Source organism: Symphalangus syndactylus, chromosome X, assembly GCF_028878055.3.
Source record: "Symphalangus syndactylus isolate Jambi chromosome X, NHGRI_mSymSyn1-v2.1_pri, whole genome shotgun sequence".
In the NCBI taxonomy this organism is placed as follows: domain Eukaryota; kingdom Metazoa; phylum Chordata; class Mammalia; order Primates; family Hylobatidae; genus Symphalangus; species Symphalangus syndactylus.
In genome coordinates, this window is record NC_072447.2 from 95,571,759 (window position 1) to 95,582,654 (window position 10,896).

General features: G+C 37.6%; 1 pseudogene; it reads right to left on the reverse strand.

Annotated features, from left to right (window-relative positions):
- Positions 1–5,764: 5,764 nt before the first annotated feature.
- Positions 5,765–5,873, reverse strand: LOC129476643 (uncharacterized; annotated as a pseudogene).
- Between the last annotated feature and the right edge of the window lie 5,023 nt (positions 5,874–10,896).

Consider the following 10,896-nt stretch of genomic DNA (forward strand, 5'->3'; position numbering starts at 1 on the left):
AAAGAGGATGTAAGATGTGCATACAATAGGGTATAAAGCACTCTGATTTCTATAAGCCATATATACATATATACATATCATCAAATCAGCACCATGAGGGTGATGTAGCATGTATGGGGCTGTCTAGTAACAATTCACTTATATAACATTATTGAAACAGGAAAGAGGGTAATATATGGAGCACCATAACCTGATCAGGGCATCTTTCTCTGAATGTTTCTGCTGACTCTGGTTTCCGGAGGGATAGTCAGTAAGCTTTTTTGGTGGGAGTTAAATGTAGCTTTCTCGCTGCAGACATCTTTTCAACTGCAAATATACTTGGACATGACTAAGTAACGAGTTAGCCATCACTCACTGTAAATGAGTTTATGGGAAAGCAGTAAAGGAGAGGGGAACTATTGATGTGGAAAATAGCTTTTTAAAAATTCACATCATGAATTATACACTGTAAGTTTATGTCATTTCTTCTTCATGAAATTTCTGTATTTGATTACAACACTTACTTCAAAACTGATTGTACCTTGAAATCATCATAAATGTATTTGAGGGTATCATTGTCTCTTCAACACTCACTCCTGAAAACTTGTATACTTAATGAATATTCACATAATACAGTTTTTGTATAGTTAGATGCCTGCTTACTTTAAGAGAAATAAAACAGACTTTCTGGCCATTACCTTATTGAGGCAGTGAACAAACACACAACCACACAAAATATACATATATAGAGTTTCCCTTAGGGCACATGAACCCATATTAATGGATTCAGTACTTTTATGGTAAGTTAATCCTTGGCATCTATCGTCAGTTGAGTATTATTAAAAAGCATCAAGCAGCACACATCTCTGGAATCATTTATTCTGTTATCACCCTGAAGAAGGCAGTGAGCTGATTCACTGCTGCTACTATATTGGCAATAATAGACAATGATTATTATTTTCTTAGTTCACGGGAAATTACAAATGCAGGTACATTTTAAGAGAACCTACTGCTGTATAAAAAATCCAAGTAGCAATATAACTCATTTTTCCCTATTTTTCAAAGTCCCAGAGCAATGCAAAAATGCATAATCAAGGTTTTTCCCACGCTGGTGTCAAAGATATTTTAAACGCAGAATGAAACCTAAAGATTTATTAGGTTTATTCATTATGTCCAACATTTAGAGTCAAGGTAAACTTCATCACTTCTTAATTAAGATTAACTGAAAAAAATCATGATTTTAAGAAGAACATTTATTAATGCAACATTGAGTTAATATTGATTAGTGAGAATCATCCTTATGTTGATGTCACCTTTGAGGAATATGTTCCTTAAACAGCTTATACCAATATAAGGTCATCAAAGTTGGATTTAATTCTGTGTTGTGCTTGGCAAAGCAGACATCTGCCTACACAGTAAGATTAAAGAGAGTTAGAAAGAAAGGCAGCCTACATTCATGCCCCAAATAATTCTTATTCCTATTAGAAAAGTATCTGAAATACAGCTATTAGTGTCCCAAAACATGTGTTTAAGTCACTCAGTCATCAGTTTAAATATAAAATTTCAGTAAAAAATATAGCACATATGTTGGGGCATAGTCATTTAGAGTCCATTGACCAAATCCCTGTCCAAAAAATAAATATAATATAATAAAGAAAATCCAAAATAAAAACAAAAAATGACCTGTGTATTTCTTGGTTTTATCCCAAGTGGCTACATGGGTGAAACTTGTTATTTTTTTAAATAAATAGAATTTACAAAAATGTACATTTTTGTCCACTGGGGTTCTTTTATTCTTATTAGTCAATCTTCTGTTATGCTTTCCATAAGAAATATCTTACATTTAAATCTTAGTTGAGAACCATAAAGATACTATCCCAGCAGAACCCAATAAATGTTAAGAAAGTACAATTATGAATGAAGCTGGCTGCATGTGAGATACTAGGGAGTGATAAGATACATATAATAAACTTGGGAACATGATATGTCTAGAGACATTCAAATAAAATTTTTTAAACACATAGTATGTGGCACATCAAATATATCTGCAGGAGGTGCCCAGCTGAAACCAGTGCCCATTGTTCAGCCACACTCACAGCTTGATTCGTCTATTAATATGAAGGAATGCAGCTCCTTAAGATTCAACACAGAATGGGTACAGAGCACATTGTCCTAGCCACCACCGAGCCCAATTAACAAATGGTCCCTGGACATTGCTATGAGGTGTTCTTTTCTGAGTATTTTTAACATCGGATCTTACAAAATCTTTCTACTTATCTCACGTAGAGACAGTAATTATTTTCTTAATGCTTCTAGAATGCATTGTGTGTTTCTCTGTTATGGCACTTGTCATCTGGTGCTATAATAGTTTGTTGGCAAGTCTTTTTCCTTCACTGGACCATAAGCACCTCAAGAGCAAAGTCTAGGGCTTATCTTATTGTGAAAGCCCACTACTCAGGATTTCACTGGCCCTCATATGTGCATATTTGTCTCCCACAAACATTGCATTTTTTGAAGTCTTTTTTTTAATTTTTATTTTAGAATATAGGTGAGAAGAGAGAAGAACGGTAGATAAATACTGGGGTTAGAGTAGTTTAGTTTTGAACATTTTTGCATCTGTTTTAAAAATTAAAGCATAGTAAGATGTGTACAATTTTATTATACCTTTAGTTAAAGTTCTAAAGGGAAGACGGTGGGGGGCCAGATACAGTATTGTAAAATACTTTACACACACATGAATAATTTATATTTCCTTTAAGGCAACTTGTTTAAGTTAAGGTATTTAGAAAGATTAACTTCTAGGGCTATTAGCTATTTTTGTGTGGTCACAGAAAATTCAGGGTCAGGTCATGGAGAAGAGTTATTATTGAGAAATGTGATTTTATAAATCCACCTAAAGTTGATCAGTTTTGTAGGAAAGTATTTGCAATAATCAAATTTGCGATATTATTATAATAAAACACAGAACATCAATTTCTTAGATTGGGAAATACTCCTCATATCAATAACTAACACTCCTTGATGTAGCAGCTTCGTCTTGGACATACAAACAAAGAGGATGTGGCAAATTTTAGATTAAAAGACTTTATTTTATTATTATTACATTTTTGTCAGCTTAAAATTACTACAAAGGTGGTTGATCATTTCTTAGATAATATTTTCACTACAGCTTTATGAATTGCTGTTTTCCACCAGGGTTATATATGTTTAAAGAACAAAGATCTAGAATCAATGTTCTAACTGATAAGTAGAACTGAAGATTCAGAGGCATATTTATGTTATTAAAAACACTTTTCAATCAAGAAAAAGATTTTGGCATAGCACTGTTACTTCATCAAAAATAGATAACAAAGAATTTGATTTTAGTAAAATTTGTATAGTTACATGTTAGAGTGGCATGTTTCTGATGGTGCAGTACGTTGCTTGAAAAGATTTAGATGAGTAACTAATCGAACACATCTCATATCTCTCAATAGGGTACTCATTTCAGAGGCAAAAATACTCTGGTCTTTTACCTATATTCAAGAGTTAATCTTTGTTCTAGTTTTACTGCCCCTGTGTTTAATGTTATGTTTAATTATGCTTAATGCAATATTTAAAAGACAATTTACTAAGCGTTCATTTGAAAACTCTTTTTCTGAAGAAAACCCCTTTTAAAGCAATACAATAGTTTCCATTCTGAAAAAGGACATATTTTGTTTACAGACTGTGAGAAACAGAGATTGGCTTTGTATATAAACTCAGGGAATTACTGAGCCAGGATAACAGAACTGTTGGAGCTGAAAACTGCAGCAGTAAATTTACACTTTAGAATGCACAAAATCATTCTCCAGAATTGAGAAGAGAAAAAAGAATTGACTTTGACACTTTATAACATTTGGTGGTGATTCTTTGTATTTAGGTAAGACTTTTTTTATCATGTTCTTAAAACCCTTTCAGTTTATGAGCTCCTTAGATCTTTATAGCTTTTATTCAATTGTATATGTAAAATTCATATATGTAAATGAAACTCTTAATGAAAAGCAAAGCTTTAAAACAATTGTTAACACTGAGTTTTAGATTATATTTTTCTTCTTACTAGTTTTAACTTACTAGTTTTATCTACCATTTTTCAGTAATATATTTTACATTATAGTAATATTTATTTTTACCAAAGAGTGCAATTTTCTCAAATCATGACTATTTGGTTTCCTTTGCATTTCTTCTTTCATGAGCAGTGCAAGATCAGAGATAAGCAGTTCCACACGTTTGTGTCTTTTCACAATATCGACATTTATTGATGCTATTTCAATCACAAAAGCCACCAGCTACATGGAGTTCCCAAGGAGGCAATTCTCCTTAGTACTGCCCATTCACTTGGTAATGAGACCTTGGGTACACAGGCACAAGCCACTCAACAAGCCAGTCAATATGGCCAGTCATACATAATAGTATACTTAATCGGGCTGGGTGCGGTGGCTCACGCCTGAAATCCCAGCACTTTGGGAGGCCGAGGTGGGAGGATCATGAGATCAGGAGATTGAGACCATCCTGGCTAACACGGTGAAACCCTGTCTCTACTAAAAATACAAAAAATTAGCAGGGTGTGGTGGTGGGCACCTGTAGACCCAGCTACTCGGGAGGCTGAGGCAGGAGAATGGCGTGAACCCGGGAGGCGGAGCTTGCAGTGAGCCGAGATCGCGCCACTGCACTCCAGCCTGGGAGACAAAGTGAGCCTCCATCTCAAAAAAAAAAAAAAAAAGTATACTTAATCAATATATAAAGTCATAGGTTAAACATTTCAAAAACAAAGAAATATTTAACATCAAGAGAAAAGAAATAGAAAAAGGTGTTAATACACTAGTCCACGCAGAGCAACAAAGACAAAAATAATCTGGTGGTCTGGGCCCAGTGGTCTATTGGAAGAATCCCCGTGTGGGCAAAGCGTTTGGTAGTAGATGCTAGGTGCTTATTGGGGTTGATAGTAAGATGATATCAGTTAAGATGGCTATTTAGAACTGCTCAAGCCTTGCTCTTTTTATAGCCAGAGTCCTCTGACAAAAACTTACAGTGGAGGAATGTGCTTGTTTATGTCTTTACCTGGTTGGATGCAGTCTTTATTTTTTTATTTCTTTATTAAGCAAAATATATTTTCCCTGTTGGCAAAGTGCCCTATGAAATGCAAGATGGAGACTTTTTCTAAGATGGAGTTACTTATGTCAAGGGTGCTCTATCTCCTCTTTAGGACCATAAATTAGACATATAAAAATGTGGCTAGTCCTCTCTTTCTAAATAACAATGCCTAAATATAAAATAATAATTAAGGTGAACATAGATGCAGACTAACAATTTCATGTTTAATGAAAGAAGAGTATTTCCAAAATAATATAAACAAACAGCTGTCATAAACTACCCATTACTGTCTACAATATGTCCAAAGTACCTATTATCACCACCATTTAAAAACACTGTTCTCAATTTTGCAGTTACTGAAAACTGGAAATAAAAATAACCAAAATATGTGAAGATAAGAAGGGAGAAGCACCACAATTATTATAATATGTACCTACTACAAATCCAGAAAATGTAGAAATTCAATTAAAATAACTCAAAGCAGGAAGTTTTCTTAACTCACTTCCACTTAACCAATGAGCCACATTACTGACTACCCTCCATTCTCACTGTAGATTATACTGACTGAAACATAAGTTGCTTTTAGTGAAATTTATGCTGAATTTTTGGAAAAACTTATGGGGGCAAGTCTTTAAAATATGATATTGAATTAGGGGAAGTTGTAATGATTATAAATAATTGAGGAAAGTTTCTAAAAATGTTCATAAATTCTATGCATAGATTGCAGGGTTGTGCATAAGGCTTACCTACACTTGATCTTAGCCAAAAGGCCGAGAAGCGATAAGGCTTACCTAAAATGGTATTTATCACAGCATTATTTATTTTAATTATTTAAATAATGATATATTTTAAAAATATAGAAAACTAGAAAACATATAAGAGAAACCTATGTATCTCTCAAATAAAAAATAGATATCAATAATTTCCATATTTGCTTCGAATAATAAAAAAAACAAATAAACATGGTTGAAAATTACCCTCATTTACCTACTTTCCTTTCTCTTTACCAAGGGCAACTAGTCAACCAAATTCAGTATTTATAATTCCCATGCAAGTTTTATTTTACTTTTATCACACGTGTATCTATCCAGAAACATTACATAGTACTGACGTGCAGGCTTAAAATGTAACAGAAAATGACATCAAACTATAACTCACCTCTCCAACTGGCTTTTTAAACTCTAGATTACATTTCTGAGACTTAACTATTTGAGTTAACTAGTTGTAAGTAATGTGCAGAAGTGCATTATAATCATATACCAAAATTTATCCATTTTCCTGATGATGATCATTTAAGTTAATTCCAACTTTTCTGTATTATGAAAAATGCTGTTATGAATATAGTTGAGGTTCCCTCTGCCTGAAAAATATTTTCCGTTACACAATGGTTAGCTAACGTGATCACCACCGAGGAAGTGGAGCAAGATGATTAAATATAAAGCTCCACTGATAGAAAACTTCCTGCTTTGAGTAGGCATGTGACCTACTGAAACACCAGCTGAGGCAGCCAAGGGAGGGCTGGCATGAACTCCCTGCTAACCCCAGGCTACATAGCTCGTGGCTCCAAAAGAGATCCCTTCTTCTGCTTGAGGAGAGGACAAGGAAGAGTGCAGAGGACTTTGTGTTGCATTTTGGATACCAGCCCAACCACGACAGGATAAGGCACCCATCAGAATCATGAGGCCTCCGTTTCAGGCCATAGCTCTGGGACATTTCCAGACATAACTTGAGCCAGAAGGGAACCCACTGCCTTGAAGAAAAGAAACTCATCCTGCCAGCATTCATCACCCACTAACTGAAGAGCCCCTGGGCCCTGAAAAACCAGCAGCAATACCCAGGTAGTACATTGAGGGCCTTGATGAGCTTCTAAGACTTGCTGGCTCCAGGTGAGACTAACACATTACCAGCTGTGGTGGCCAAACTCCTTCTGCTTGAGGAAAGCAGAAGAAAATGTAAAGGGGACGTTGTCTTGCATCTTAGGTACCAACACTGCCACAAGGGTGTGGAGCACCAAGTGGACTCTTGGGATCCCTGATCCCAGGACTTGATTCTTGGATGGCATGTCTAGACGTTCCAAGGGCAAGAGGGGAGCCCATTGCCCTGAAGGGTGAGTGCAAGACCAGGCAGTCTTGCACAAGTGGACTTAAGAGACCTTGGACCTTAACGGAACATCAGTGATAGTCTGGCAGCACTTCTTGTGACCAGGGGTGGTGGTGGCTATGAGGTGAGTTTCCTCTGCCTTTGGAAAAGGGAGGGAAAAGTGAAATAAACTGCATCTTGTGGTTTGAGTATCAGCTCAACACCAGGTAGGCTTCTAAGATTTTTAATTCTAGTCCCTGACACTTGGATGATACTTCTGGACTCACCTGGGGAAAAGGTAACTTACTGCCTTGAAGGGGAAGACATAGGTCTGGCCGGCATTGCTACCTGCTGATTGTAGAGCTCCAGGACTTTTACTGACATTGGCAGTAGCCAGGGAGTGGTTAAAGCACGCCTTAGGCAAGACTCAGTGCTGTGCTGGCTTCAAGACTGACCCAGCACAGTCCTAATGGTGGTGGCCACAAGGGTGCTTCTGTAACTCCACCCCCAGCTTTAGGTGGTGAGAGAGAGAGAAAGACAGAGAGAGAGAGAGACTCTGTATGTTTGGGAGAAAGTAAGAAAAGAGTCTCTGTCTGATAATGCAGAGAATTTTCCTAGATCTTGCCCAAGGATATCAAGGTGATACTTCTGTGAGTCTAAAAGAACCACAGCATTACTGGCCTTGGGTTTCTCCTAAAGCAGAAACAGCTTAGATCACAAAATGCTAGTCTTTTCAATATCTGGAAAGCCTTCACAAGAAGGATGGCTACAAATAAGCCCAGACAGTGAAGACTGCAATAAATACCTAACTCTTCAATGCTCAGACACCAAAGAACATCTACTAGCATCAACACCAACCAGGAAAACATGACCATGTCAAATGAACTACATAAGGCACCAAGGACCAATTCTGGAGAAATAGAGATATGACCTTTCAGTCAGAAAATTCAAAATGGCTGTGTTGAGGAAATTCAGATAAATGCAAGATAACACAGATAAGAAATTAAAAATTATATGAGATAAATTTAACAAAAGAGATTGAAATCATTAAAAAGAATTCAACAAAAATTCTGGAGCTGGAAAAGGAAATTGGCATACTGAAGAATGCATGAATGTCAACTGCTAGCAGAACTGATCAGGCAGAAGAAAGAAATAGTGAGCTTGAATATAGGCTGCATGAAAATACACAGTCAAAGGAGACAGAAAAAAAAAGAATAAAAACCAATAAAGCACACCTACAGAATCTAGAAAATAGCCTCAAAAGGGCCAATCCAAAAGTTATTGCCCTTAAAGAGGAGGCAGAGAAAGAGAGGAGTAGGAGAGATGAAAAAAGTTGTGGATAGGAGGCAGGACTAAATTGCAGCTCTCATTTGGATGGACAGAGCAGCATGGGAAGACTTGCACTGTGAACTTTTGCTCTAAGAAGTACTGCAGATATAAACCAGGAAAGCCGAGGGAATCCACAGACCCTTTGAAGGAAGTGGATTGCTCCTGCAGGACATGGGAGACAGCCCAAATATTGTGAGTACCCAAAATGTGGAAGTGGGAAAGGGGGACTGTCCATCCCTGAACACACACCCTCACTGGGGAACTTGAATGTCCAGATCACGGGAGAAAGATTTGACCTTATCTGTTGCTGAGACAATTTAGAGAGCTGAGTGAAATACAGGGGTAGAAAAAGCAGTGGGAAAAGCCCTGTGGGCTCTCTGGGTCCCCAGGGAAGCCATTTCTGACTTGTCTCATAGGAGTCCTTGGGGAGGGCTGCCAGAGGAACTGGAAAAAGAACACAAGGAGAAGGAAATCTCCAGGTGAACTTTGTAACAATTCCAACCAAGGGTGAAGATTCCTGGCCAGAACCTGAGGAAGAGCATGAATCTGGTTTGCAGACTCAACAGGTGGAGAGGTGCAAAAGCCCTGTTTGCTTTCTTAGCAGGGAGGCTGACAGCCTAGAGCAAGTTCTCAGCTCTACTCTCCCACTGCTGGGAACAAACTTGGTGCTATTGGGATGGCATGGAGGGAGTGAGACCAGCCTTTTGGGTTGCACACGAGCTGAGTGAGGCCTGTAACTGCTGGCATTCCCCTACTTCCCTGAAAACCTGCATGAAACAGGAGAGGCAGCCATAATCATTCTGGGAACATAACTACATTGACCAGGAAACCACAACCCCATGCCCCACAGCAGCTGCAGCAAAGACAGTCTAAGCTCAGATAGGCCTTACACTGCCTCCACCTTATGGTCTTTCCCTACCTGCCCTGGTAGCTGAAGACAAAGGTCATATTCTCTTGGGAATGCTAAGGCCCCACCCACCACATGATCCTCCTGTATACTACCACAGCTGATGCTCTCTGGAAAGCACCAACTCCTGGAAGGAGACCAACTGGCACAAAACTAATGCATTAAACAACTACAACTAAGGACCCTCACAGAGTTCACTTTACTCCCCTGCCGCCTCCACTGGAGCAGGTGCTGGTATCCATGGCTGAGAGACCTGAAGATGGTTCACATCACAAAACTCTATGCAGACACCCCACAAGACCAGCCCAGGGCCTGGTAGCCCTGCTGGGTGGCTAGATCAGTAAGAGAAATAATAATCACTACAGTACATATCTAAGTAAGCTACATTTATAGAAAAAGGGAAATAGTGCTACATCAAGGAATCACCCCATGGGAAAAAAGAATCTGAACAGCAGCCATGAGCCCCAGATCTTCTCTCTGAGATAGCCTACCTAAATGAGAAGAAACCAGAAAAATGATCCTGCTAATATGACAAAACAGGGTTCTTTACCACCCCCAAAAAAATCACACTAGTTCACCAGCAATGGATTCAAACCAAGAAGAAATCCCTGAATTACAAGAAAAAGAATTCAGGTCAATTATTAAGCTAATCAAGGAGGCACCAGAGAAACTTTAAGTTCAACTTAAGGAAATCAAAACCCTACAAGCTAAAAGGAATTGGTGCCCTATCTTCAGCCCCCTTAAACAAAACAATTGTCAGTCAAGAATTTTCTATCCAGTGAAATGAAGCTTGGTTAATGAAAGAAACAGTTTTTCTCAGACAAACAAATGATGAGAGAATTCACCACTACCAAGCCAACACTACAAGAACTGCTAAAAGGAGCTCTAAATCTTGAAACAAATCCTGAAAACACATAGAAGCAGTACCTCTTTAAAGTATGAGTCTCACAGGACCTATAAAACAAAAATATGAAAAATAAATAAATTAATTTTTTAAAAAACAAGATAATCAGGCAATAAATAGCACGATGAATGGAATAGCACCTCACATCTCATTAGTAACATTGAATATAAATAGCCTAAATGCTCTATTTAAAAGATAAAGAAGAGCAGAATGGATAACAATTCACCAACCAAGTATCTGCTGCCTTCAAAAGACTCACCTAACACATAGGGACTCAAATAAACTCAAGGTAAAGGAGTGGAAAAAGACATTTTATGCAAATGGACACCAAAAACAAGCAGGAGTAGCTATTCTTCTATCAGACATAACAAACTTTTTTAAAAAAAGCAATTTAAAAAGACAAAGAGGGACATTATATAATGATAAACGGCTTTGTCCAACAGGAAAATATCACAATTCTAAATATATACGCACCTAACACTGGAGCTCTCAAATTTATAAAACAATTAGTAATAGACCTAAGAAATGAGATAGACAGCAACACAATAATAGTGGAGGATTTTAATACTCCAGTGACAGCACTAGA